This window comes from Falco punctatus (genome assembly GCF_963210335.1).
Source record: "Falco punctatus genome assembly, chromosome: 10".
Classification (NCBI taxonomy): domain Eukaryota; kingdom Metazoa; phylum Chordata; class Aves; order Falconiformes; family Falconidae; genus Falco; species Falco punctatus.
The window spans coordinates 3912564-3925332 of NC_137590.1; the positions used below are offsets into that span (position 1 = coordinate 3912564).

The 12769-nt window shown below is 45.8% G+C and overlaps 1 protein-coding gene and 1 long non-coding RNA gene across 6 annotated transcripts in view; one reads left to right on the forward strand and one right to left on the reverse strand.

Annotated features, from left to right (window-relative positions):
- Positions 1–12769, forward strand: part of LOC308071079 (protein FAM83D-B-like) — a 441583-nt gene that overhangs the window by 66384 nt on the left and 362430 nt on the right. The gene's annotated exons all lie outside the window — the stretch shown is intronic.
- LOC308071084 overlaps positions 1–12769 on the reverse strand; it is a 105855-nt gene that overhangs the window by 62870 nt on the left and 30216 nt on the right. For 3 of the 5 annotated variants that reach the window (XR_013930979.1, XR_013930980.1, XR_013930981.1), the window contains exon 1: positions 1–12769. This exon is cut by the window's right edge and continues 30216 nt beyond it. This is a non-coding gene — a long non-coding RNA (uncharacterized lncRNA). The other 2 variants (XR_013930977.1, XR_013930978.1) reach the window with 2 other exon arrangements.

Genomic DNA, 12769 nt, shown 5'->3' on the forward strand with positions numbered 1-12769 from the left:
CTGGCTTAAGAAGTTATCCTCAATGTGCTCCAGAAGTCTCCTGGATTGCCTCCAGCTCGCTGTGCTCCTCTTCCAGCAGATGTTGAGGTGGTTGAAGTTCCCCATCAGGACAAGAGCCTGCGAGCACAATGCCTCCTGTACTGGAGTAAGAAGCCTTTGTCAATAGGTTGCCCTTGATCGGGCGCCTTGTAGCAGACACTGCTCTGCTGCAGGCTGGCTCCAGAGCAGGTTCTCTCGGTGACAACCCTCCAGCTCCTTACTGTTTGCTATTACATGGCAGAGAACCTCCAGCACTGCAAGCATAAAGCATCAAGTGTCTTCACCTCTTTCTAGAGCAGACAATTCCTGTTCCTGCAGAGAGAGGACAGGACTTGTAAGCAAAGTGAGACAACTCTTCCATATTGCTCTTTCAAATATCATGAGTAGTCCTAGAAAGCAGACGACAATACCAGTCAGGTCTCTGAACATGTGATAGGAAACAAGCAGAACTAGTTTTTATCTGAACTCCAAAAGGCGTTATTTTTCAATAAGAATTTAGATTTTCATCAGCATGAACTTCTTGTAAGGTTGATTTTGTGTTCTATTAATCCCTCCAAAACCTTCATGCTCAGCAACGTGGCAGTTGTCACACACATTGCAAAACCAAGAAAACAAAGGGCCATAGTTTAAGTAAAGTTGGTGCTGAGTCCTCATTAGTCAGGTGTTGGCAGGACTTTATTAATGGCAGTAATTAGTAGAAAAAAAGTTCAGTGGTGGCAGTGGAAAATTCCACCACTTAAATATTCATTATTATCGACTCCTCCAGCTTCACAGTGCAAGCTGTCTTATTAGCTTCCTTTGGGCCAGCCTCTCAGGTCAGCTCCGCTAGTGTTGTTGGAGCTGAGAGGCTGGAAATGCTAAACTTCTTTCAGAAATCAGCAGAATTATATGCTAAGACAAATGACCACCCCTCAATTCTCTGAGCATCCCCTTCAGTTCTCCAGGGCATAGGGGCAATCTGAGCGTGACTAACAAGCGCTGCTCTTAAAGCAGTGAGGAAGACCAAGAGAAAAATGAAGCATTGATTATAACAACAATGCACTAAATATAGAAAGACTGCCGCTCTGCAAAGTGCTCTGCAATTGTCTAATAGGACTGATTAATCAACAGGGAAATCTGGAAAGTTTTGTAGCAAGAGCCCTTTAAACAAAAAGTGAGAAAATTTAAAAGATCAAGGACAAAATTCTCAGTAATCTCTGCCTCTATTTGTGGATGATCAACTTGGAGACAGGTCTAGATTATCAGAGTAATCTGAGCACTTACACATGCTGAAGTCCATGGGAAGCAGAGGCACAAGCCCTGGTGAATCCAGAACCTGATGTCTGTTTTTCAAAGCTACGCTCCCACGGAACTCATTTTTACTTTGGCCCAGCTGCAGGAGATGAAGGCAGCTCAGAAGCACTGCGGTTTGGGGAAACCCTTTGGTTTTCAATTGACCAAGGGTCAAATGTTTTGCAACAGAAGCAGCTCCACCTGAAATCCTTTGCAGTCAGTATGTCAGCTGGCCCATAGTCTGACAGATGCCATACACATTAAATCCAACACCTCCAACATACCCAATACACAGGCACTGCAGACACATGCACTGAAATTAAAACATCTACTCTTATTCCACATACCCCAGGACTTCTGGCCATGTGCAGCTTCCCCTTTGAAATACACTTCCACTCAACAGCACACAACCTACAGAAGTAAGGCCAAGGACAAAGCCCACCAACTACAGCATGACAGTATTTATCTCCTCCAGGGTTTTACTGAAGAAGGACCAAAAAAAAAAAAAAAAAGCCCCCAAATGTCTCAGCTGACAGTAATTCCTCTATCAGCATGAAATTAGATGGATCTATGCCACATTCTGTCAGCTAGAGGACCTCAGAGTTAAATTCTACTGGCCCAAAGCATTTTTGAGGTAAGATCTGTGATTCTTAAAAGCCAGCCAGGTCCTCGGCGGCTTTTTCTCCTACCTATGAACCCAGGATAGTGCTTTGCTGTGTCCTAGCGGTGCTGTATATCATAACACAATAGCTGTTAAGTGCTAGAAGAGCTTCAGGCTGAAGGGGGAGAGCATAAACCTACAGAGAGTTTTATTGCTTAAAGTAAATGATAGTCTTAGTGCGGCACTTGTAAAAAGAGGCGGAGTAGATCTGACCTTTCTACAGTCCTGCAGCTCTCGCTAAGACTATCCCAAACCCAGCTGGCAGTAAAGCGAGCTCATGGTCTGCTGCTACAGCAAAGAGTGGTCAGCTCAAGAAAGATGGTGCTTATTAGAAAAGGCAAGTCTAGGGCTATTTATAAATAGCTGCAGAAATGCAGTTCCTACAGAAAGCAGAAGTGCTGCTTTAAGAAGCCTCCATAAAAAACAAGAAAGCATTTGGTGAGATCATTCCATTCCTGGAGTTGAAATATTTCCACAGATTGAGCTGATTCCACATTTTACCCTTGAAAGTCTCTGTATGTGTGAAGGGATTTAAGACAAAGCAGCTCCATTTCCCATCGTATTAGATGTCCTGCAATATCTTTCTATTTGTTGTTCTGTTTGCAATAGTTTTTTACCTCCATGGTGCATAATCTGTTCTCATTTGTACCTCTGCCTTCATCCCTGCTGATCGTGGTCTGCAGTAATATTTTGACTTCCTGGAAGGTTGGTTTAAATGAAATGTAAAAATGGGAGAGCTTTGAAATCCACATGGTTCTAGCAAATGAAAAAAGAGCTTTCCCACTGTCACCTGGGCTGGAAAAGCAGTGCTCCCTGCCTGGCATTAGGCATGCAGAGCACTGGCAGCAAAGCTCCTGAGACACCATCTGTGCACATAATAAAGAGCAGTGGGATTTTTGTAACATAAATGATTGAATTTGCTTTCTGCTTCCCTTGCAGTGGGAGTATGCCAGCTATTAAGTGCCATAAGAACTTGCCAGACTACCTTTGAATGTAAAATTTATCTTCTCTGATTCATGCCCTCTCCCACCCCTGCAAGTAAAGCTGGTGCTGCTATAGGAAATATTGTAGTCATTTTGCCTAGGCAAAAGGAAGTCTATCTACCTGCCACATCCACCTAAATTAGGAATGTAGCTGTGAACTACAGAAGCCTGAGCTACTTTCAGGAGGTGCCTTAGTCTTCATTGACAGTGGGACAAACCTAAAGTGACCACTGGGTCTTCATACCTCTCACAAACCTTTTAATTTCAGCATCAAATCCAAGCCCAGCGAGAAGGCTGACATGCAGTACCATCCGTCTTTGTCATGTTATGAGCTTCTGAGCCTTGGTTTACTCCAGCACCTGCCTATCACTTCTCAAATAAGAGGAGAACTCCAGATTTCCAATGTCTGCTTGTATTTTTCTTCTGCAAGAAAATAAATTGTGTTTGTCAGCCACATGCATCACCATCAAGACCAGAAGCACCACATAGTAGAAGTACCCCTTGTTAGACCTGTTTTCATTGGATTATAACACCAAATCTTCTATGGGATTAGAATTTTATGTGTTGACTGCCTATGTCAGGCTAAAGAGGTTTGAAATACCTCAGCCAAAATGAGTCAAGTATTCCAGAAAACAAGAGAAAACAAACAAACAAAATTATCCTATGATAGAAGATAGCCAAACCAACCAGTGATGCTTTTACTGGGAGCGTTAGAACATCTCATCTTCCTGGAAAGGACATGTAAGCAGGAAGCTTTTAAACATGACTGTGCAATTAAAGATTGTCATAACACGTATGTGCACAAGGCAACTGTACAAACCAGTTTAATTCTGGCCTCTTCCTAACTTTATTATGCTTGACTTTGCTCTCTGGTATCTCGAATGTGTAGTTCATATGGATATATAAACAAACTGCAACCCAGTTAACACATACCTGGACAAGTACTGGCCACCACGAGAGCACAGCCAAGGTACCCACAGCTACATGCAAAAATTAGGTGTAGAAAACCCGTAGGGTCTACCTTCTCTAACTGCTGACAAGATCTCCAACTCACAGGAGGAGAAGCAAAATCTTGAGGGGGCAGAGAGGACAAGGTGTGCTCGAAACCTGCCCAGTTCTGTATGAGCTGCACGCTGATGGGTGAGAAAACGTTCACTTTGAGAACGTGATGAGGGACACAGAAGATGAAAGCATCCCCTAGGACTCAGAGACAGTGGGATTCACCAAACCCTGCCCAACCTAAACACTGTTCTTGTTTCAAAGCTCATCTCTCCAGCCAAAAGCCAAGAAATACCTGTTTCCGTGCTTGCCCTGAAAACTGCTGCACTGTGGTCATAATTGATATGCACACAGTGACCAGCCTCCCTGCAGGGCCTCGGGAAAAGACCTTTTTTCTTCTGGTAAAACTAGCAAGCTCCCAGCTCTCCCATTCCCTTGTCCACAGCAATCCCAATGCTTGGAAAATCCAGCTCGGCACAGCACCCAGTAGGCAGGCCTCATTGTGCCACAAATAAAGAAAGATTTGTAAAGTGCAAATAAAAAAAAAGCTGCTTCAGCTTCTGTCCCCATTAAGCTTCGATAAAGAGCATTTGCACTCCTATACACACTGGCAAATGCATTCTTTCCTTGCAGTATCTCTGCTTGTCTCCCTTCTACCCTTCTCCTGCCCATTGCCAGCCCCGACTGACATTTTTTGCACTTACTTCATTACTGCACCTCCAGAGAGTGGGGGAGGGGTGAGAGGAAAGGAAGAATGTGAAAAGGGAAAAAATAATTACAACGGGATTTCATCGACAAGCAGAAGAAAAAAAAAAGGAAGTGTCCCTCTGGGTTTGATCAATAATGCAGCACTTGTTATCTTGATCTTCTTAATAAACCACAAGCAACCCAGATATATTTCTATCTGTGAATCAATTCTTTGCAACGTTTCTATCACAATATAGCCAGTACATGCAACCACACAAAAATAAAATGAAATGGGCTGGTTTATTGATTGCCCAAACAAGAAACCTTGTCATTTGCATAGGTTATCAGCAGAGAAGAGCTGCCTGCTTTGTTTCTGTTTAATTACTTTTGCTTTGTTTCAGACTTTCTCGCTCCCGCGCTGGGGCCCTATGCATTACCAGGTAACCCCCTATACCATATCAATGGCTAAATCCTTCCAGTTTAACCCCAAAGACATTTTCTAAACCTGCAGCAGGAACCGCTTCTGTACCCGTGTCCCCCATCAGAGAAACACTCCGAGGCACCGCTTTTCATTCTCTTGAGTCCGAGTTGTTGGAGGTGTCACCGCACTTCACAGGAGGCAGAACTGGCCCACTGCTCCTTGCCCCAGAGAAGTTTAATTACACAGCTAATTATATGGCTGAGTTCACCTCCTTTCACCTCTTTTTTGTTCCCGTCCGGGAGCCTGCCTGCAAAGTTCATCCCCTGTGACCCGTCGCTGTGCAGGTCCTGACCACCCACCCAAACCCAGGCGCAGCAGCAGTAATTGCCGGGCTGGGGTCACGCCGCAGAGCCCTGCCAGGCTGACCCAGAAAGCAGCTCGGTGAAGCTGGGCTGGCCGCCACGACAGCTAACCCACGAGCACAAGGCTCACAGGCGCTTTGTGTCCCGGTATTTTCAGCTCCCTGCTGTACCCTCTGGACCACGGCGTGTCGGGACCCGGTGCAGCAGCCTGGATGCAGAAGGCAGCCTTTGGGGGACCTGGCGTGGGAGAAGGGCCCCCCACCCCGAGTGATCTGCAGCAGTGCACCCCACGGTTAGCCACACAGCACAGGTAAGGACACCCACCTCCCACACACAGTCTGTCCGGTGCCAGCTTATACTCAGCCGTCATCTATGGGCAACCAAAGAGTGCTTTTATCACCCTAGAATGAATTCCAGTGTCTTCTCTACCTTCTCTTTTCTTCTTTTCTCTTTCTAATTTCCAGTGACACCTTGAGCCTTCTGCGAAGGAAAACTTCCTTCTGCAAAGAAAAACTTCTTTCTGCAAAGGAAATTTAAGAATAAACCAAGTAAAGCCTTCAAGATTTGGCCAATGAGGAAATTACAAGTTTTCAGATTTTCTGACAGTCTGATGAAAGCAACAAGCACAGAAGGAAGAAGGTAACATTTTCTATCAGTTCAGATACTGGGCATGAGAATGTTTCCTGTGGGTCTGGTGGATCCATGCTGCAGCTTGCATTGATCAAAAAAAAGTCCTGAAGTAATTCCCCACCTTTCTTAGCCATTTACCATAGACGTTTTTAGAAGACAGCCCCTGAATGTATGTAGATGAGCCCCCCTTTCCCGCTGAACCAGCATAAAATCCTTCAAGAAAAAAATGTAATTAAGTTAGACTTGTGAACGATAATGAGTTTCTATTACACCCTGCTGAGAGTAGCAGCAACATCTGAAAATTATTTTTTGCTGTCTACAACCAGGCAATAGCTCCTTTATTAGAAACAGGGATGGAGCTGATAGCACGGACTGTTGCAGTTCCAAACTTACTTTAAGACAAAACACTTGTGAACGAGGATGCTGTGGATTAAAGCTCTGTAACAACACACACACACATCAGAGCTTCGCTGTAGCAGGACAGTGCTGGAAATCGCGGAGAACGACACATGCAATCCCTTTGCAGTGTGGTACAGCTCATTAGCTGCACATTATCCATGCCCACACCATACAACAGCCTTGGTCCAGCTCTTCCACCTCCTGCAGCCACCACTGACCAGTGCCGTGAGGACGTGTGTAAGAGGACCAGCAGTGAGATGTCCCAGGGACTGGTGCTGGGCTCGCTGCAGCCTCTGGCTCAGGGGCTTGCTGAGCTGGGGGCTCTGACTCTCTAGGGTGGGAAGCCCTTCATGGTTTTTTCCTCCATACAATTTTGCTAAGTCAACTTCTTAAATTTAATGGCAGGGGTTTAGTTTTCAATGTTCTGTGCCCAGGAGCTCCACACCTCAGCAATCCACTGCCAAAAGGGTACCCTGCTTTGGGGTTTTCTGAACCTGCTGTTTCAGTTTGAGTCTGCATGGGTTGAGAAGAGGCTGAGAATCTCTCTTCCCCATTCAAGCCACTCCTGCATTTCTGGAACTCTGTCATAATCTCCTCTCCACCTTTTCTTTTCCATTTTGGACTCATTGGTCTCTGGGGAAAACCTGCCCTCTGCTCCTACCTGGACATCCTGCACTGGGGAGCCAGACCCGGCTGCTGGGCTGGGAGGAGATCAGCAGTGGATTGCACAGTGCCATAACAAGACCTTCTGATTTTCTCTGTTTATTACTTGATAATTCCTCATATTTGATTCACCTGTTTGATTCCGCATGAGCACCAAGCTTACACTTTCTTGGGAACTCTCTGTTATAAGTCAGTCATCTCAATCCTCAGGGCACTAGCCAGGTCAAGGACCATCAGAGTATATATATATATGTACACACACACATATATATGTACATTTATATGTACGTATACATATACAGTTAACACAGTTGAGGGTTTTTTCCCCTATGTGCATACTTTATATTCACATGTGTTGAATGTCATCAGGTATTGTATTACCACTGCTGTTATGAGGTCTTTGTACTCAGTCCTTGTTCACCTTCAGCATTTGCTGGGTTTTTTAAAGAATGAAATAGAGAAAACCCAAACAATCTGTTGGTCCTTGCAATGCAGGAGAGGGAAGGCTTTTCCTACACAGAAGTAACAGTTTATCTACAATGCCAAACACACCAGGATGAAAACCTCTTGTGAATTTTATCCAAGAGAGTTCATTGCCTTAATCCTGGATAATCCATATCTAATCCTTTTTATAATCTTACTCATCTACTTGCCTCAATAGTTTTCCACAGCAGGGAGTTTACGTTTCATAAAAGGAATATTTTCTTCTTCCTTTTTTGAAATGAGTTTTACTATCACAGAGCTTTCTCTTCTGTGAGGGTTCTTCATCCGAACTGAAAAAAAAAAAAAATCCTCTTTTTGATGTCATGCCTTGTAAAGGACTAAAGAGTTGCTTTGTTTCCCAACAGGACTTGTAATCCAGGTGGTTAGTGGCTGCTACCAGGTATATTTTGGATCCAGCAACAGTCACAGACTGCTGAAACCCACAACTGTCAAACACATACTGAATAGTTATATATTCAATATTGAACAGATGATATTTTATCAGAAGAAAAGCAGTCCACAGTATCCTATAATGGTGCTAAAACAGTATCTTTCAGGGCTGGCTATGATGGCGAAGAGACAAGAGATCCTGTCTTCTAGATGGTGTCATATGGGACAACGACACCTTCCAGCTGCCTTTTCCAAAATCTGGTACAAAACAAACATCCTGAAGGCTTTCTCCAAGATGCTGAGCCTCAGACTCCGTCTCTACCAGTCAATCTGGACCACCTGGCCAGCCTGTCAGGGAGCCCTTCTGCCAGTCAGGACCCTCATCAGCAAGGATGCCTGCAGACTGGGAGGCGGCAGGAGGTGCGGGCAGGAGGCCGGCGAGGGCAAGGAGCTGCCCTTCTGCTTGCACGCTTTGTGGTCCAGAGGCAGAAAGCCAAGAGAAATCACAAATGTGGGACCTGAGAGATTTAGTTTTCTGGCCACAGCACGTGCTGGTGTGGCAGATGTGTTGATTTCTGTCTTAAGAATCTGCTTGACTTATCACTATTGTGCTTATGGAAACAAGACTGATGTGCGTTTTCCTTTTTTTTGTGTGTGTGTATGAATGATTTAAAAAAAGGCTACAGAGAAAATGTAGCTGCTACGTACCACTGCTTTCACATCCTGACAGAAACAAATCAGCCAGCCTTCAAACTTTTGTTAACCACTCAGGATGAAGGGGACATAGCATCTCCTCTGAAGTAAATAATGTGAATCTGGCAAATAGTCAAGGCAGGTATAATACAACACAAAACATGGTATTAAACGGAATAATCTATTAGCGATCAAAGATCTGGAACCAAATCCACACTCTACAAATAATATGCCAAAAATGAACTGCAAACTGTATACCAGGATGGATAATAACTAAGAGAAATAGACACATTTGTCACCAGGGTGCAGGTGGTGCAGCTGTACCTTTTGCTCGGAGAACCTACTAATTGTAACCCTTAGTAATCACCAAAGAAATCCTACCTTTCAATAAGCAAAGCATCCTCACTTGAAATTCAAATCTCTGTGCTCAGCTACCCAATTCCTCGTTTTATTATGAATCTCAGAAAGAGCTCCTTTGCCCCCAAACCCTGCATGCCATTTCCGAACCACAGGCCAATTACACACAACTAATGAACATGGTTTGCACCACACCACACAGTGATGCTGGCTTGTGCTAATGAAGGACATGGTCCTCATGGTCGGTACTGGAGAGCAGGAAGGAGAGTCCCCCCCTTCTCACCCAGTACACGTAATACCTCTCCAAATACTCCTGAAGTTTTTTCAAGTTGTTGCTAATAAAAGCAATTTCCTAGCAGTACTAGTTCTTAAATACAAGCAGATCACTTCCAGCTGCTCCTTATCTAATTTCTATTGTCATCCGACAGTGTTCATTTACAGTATATCAATCTAGCTTGGGAATGTTTGAAATATTAATTACGCATTGGCCTCAGTTCATTACCATGGATGCATTTAGCAGGATGCATGCCTGTTTACAGGTATCCAAACTGCTGTGCAGAACAAATAATCAGTGCTTTCTCCCTTAGGGTATGTCCATGCAGAACTATTACAACTAGCTTTAATTGAGCCAGCCTGGGTGCTTCAGCCATGATATGACCTTTGGGGACACACAAAATAGATTAGGATCCACTGAGGATCCTGTACAGCCCCACTTAGAGCTGTGCAGGTACAAGCAGGCTGTACCACGCTGCGATTTCTCTTAGAATCGTAGAATTGTTTAGGTTGGAAAAGAACTTTAAGATCATTGAGTTAGTTTTATTCCCATCCATCCAAACCTGCCTATGCTCAGTGCCCACATCTGTAAGCACAGAGATGCTGTTACTAATCCCTCTGCCCTGTTACAAGGCAGAGGACCACCATCTGTCCCCCTCACTCCGCTAGCTGGGACCCTGGAGGGTGCTGCTGGCATCATTGCCAAGGTCAGCATGGGCTGCTTGGGCAGTACTTGCCCAGATTTCCAGCAGGATTTCCAGCCAGCGCTGAGCTGCTCTGTGATGAGTGGCACATTTAAATCCCACTCACCCACCCAGCCTGCAGCCCCCTCGTAGCAACTTTGCGCTGCCTTTTGTCTCAGTCCTTTATGGCAAGGCTGGAGCATGTAAAACATAGCAGAAGAAAAGCACAGAAGTTCTCCACTTAAAAAAGACAGGGCAGGAAGAACCAGCCTTCCCTGGAGGCAACCAACAACAAGACACCCGACAGCACTTTGCCACCACCCTACTTCTTGCTGAGGCCTGGGGCTCTCATCACATAAATGATAAAACAGGGGCTCTGCACAAGCTGAGCCCCACAGTGCAGCTCACGCGGCCGTGCACGAAGCTGCCTCTCTCATGCACCCCCTTGACTGCCCCCAGCCATGCCCCAGCAGGTCTTTCCTTTTTGGTTTTGCCTTTTGGGGAGGGTGTCAAGTTTTGGGGGGTGCAGAGGAGCTGGAGGGACAAGTCCCGCCCTGCTGTCCCAACAGCACCACAGCTCTGGCCAAATGCACCGCAAACTGCCAGCGTGGCAAGATGCAGGATTCAGCTCCTCCTGCACCTGTATCTTTCCCTGATGAGGCAGAATTCAGGAGCCAGTCAATGAATACACGCGAAGCTGAATACACATGCACTAAAAGCTGTCATTTAAATGCCTGGAAAATAGCCTAATTTCTGCATACTCTGGCTGCCTATTGCCGAGATGCTGGAGGAAGATGGGCCAGTGATTGACAAAGTGAGACATTAACTCCATCAAGCAGATGGAGAATGGCATAATTATGAAAATAATAACAGTGATTGGACGAGATATGACAAAAAAACCCTGTAGGAATTACTTACGTTTAGGGTTGTTGAGGCCTAATTTATTCTAGTGTTTGAACAGCAAGAGAAAACAGAAATCACAGCTCCTGAAATGCTCGTGTCAATGCTCATAATAGGTAGTATAGCCCAGAAAAACAGCTACCGGCTAAAGTGGTTTAATCACATCTCCTGGTGAATGAAATTAACCTTTATTTGGGGCTGATACGCGCATGTCATCCAACAGCATTTCTCAAAAGGCTCACACTTGCTTCCATCGCTTGAACGAGTTCAGTGTGGTCTGGAGCCAGCCAAGCTCGGATGCACTGGGATGCCCGATAAGAGGAATTAAGCTGGACCCAGAGGACCAGCTCTGGAGCAATTAAAGACCTTCATCAGCAAACAATGTCAAGGAGGTGAAGAAAGACCAATAAAGCAGTTAGTTTTGAATAAAAAGAACACACATGCTGCAGTTCTGCTTATGCCTCCATGTTTCAAGAGATGCAAATCTGGCCACATATTTGTGGTGGCCAGCCAGGAGACCGGTGACCTTCCCAAATAAAATACTCTCATCTAGGAATTGAAATATGACTGTGAAGATTGTCGTGCTGCCAGGAACACTTACATTTTTCATACTTAACCCTAAATCTTATACCTCTCTGAAGTTTTTCATCAATTTCCCTGCCACTTTTGCTATTTGTCAAAGCTACTTGGCCCCATCTCACCACATTCTCGCCCTTCTGGAGGCAGCGGCGCTGCCTGGGGTGGGTGGGATCAGCTCTGTATGTGCAGACCTGCTCCCTCCCCTCGTCCTGCTGGGCTCTCTCCTCACTAATTGCTGACCCTTCCTCCCAGACCCGGGACAAAGGAGATTTCAGAATTTAATCATGCTTTTTTATCCACAGGACCCCTGCCTCGTTTGCAGCACAGGATAGACACCACTTGGGGAAGAGGAGAGTCATTCAGTGCTTAAATCCATTGTCATTCAACAGGGAACCTCTGCCTTATTTACTGCACCCCTCCAGTCCCGGTGCTTGATTATTCCTGGTCTTTCCAGGGGTGTTCATCATTCTGCCTTACAAATGCTAATCAGCCACTCTCTGCCTCTTCCCAGGAGAAAGCAGAAAACTGCTCTTGCCCTTGTTGCAAGTGGGGAAGCCAAGGCAGAGGGACACCCACGATGCCCGGAGGAAACCAACTGCACAGCTAGAAAACAAACCTGCGAGGATGCTCCCCACCTCCCTGATGGTACCCCACCAGCCACAGCCTCGTCCCTCGGAGGGTGACAGGTACCAGACACCCCCTCTAGCATGAGGGAGGGGCACACAGCTTCACCAGCAATGGACCCAGCACCACCTGCCCTATTTTCTACACACTGTCTCCCGTTTGATCCAAATTGTTCATACAGCTCTTCCTTTGCTGTTCAGCCTTCCCTTCCATGGCACCACCACCCTTACTATGGGCAGGGTCATGGGAAGGAACAGCACAGTCCGTGACTACAGGATGAAATAAGTAAGCTAAAACTGAGCATTTCTGGATTTCCAGCATTTGCCTCCTCCTGGTCTCGGCGACCACCACTCCTCAGCCAAGACACTTTATTCCCACCTATTGCTAGGAACCAAAGTCCTACCATGTCTTAAAAAAGAACATGAAATTTGAAGAACAGAATCACCCACCTACCCCCCCGAAACACCACACCGTTCTACTCAGAGCAGCTCTCAAACAGATGTCTCTAGCCCCGTCCTGCACCCCAGGCGCTGAGCCCAGCCCACGTGCTGCCTCCAGCCCCGGACACGCTCCCCACCTCTCCCAGCCACGGCAGTGAGGGGCTGTTCTCCTCCGAGGCTGCCTGAAAGCAGATACGAGAGGAGGTCTTAAATTTGACCTTTCAAGTCTTC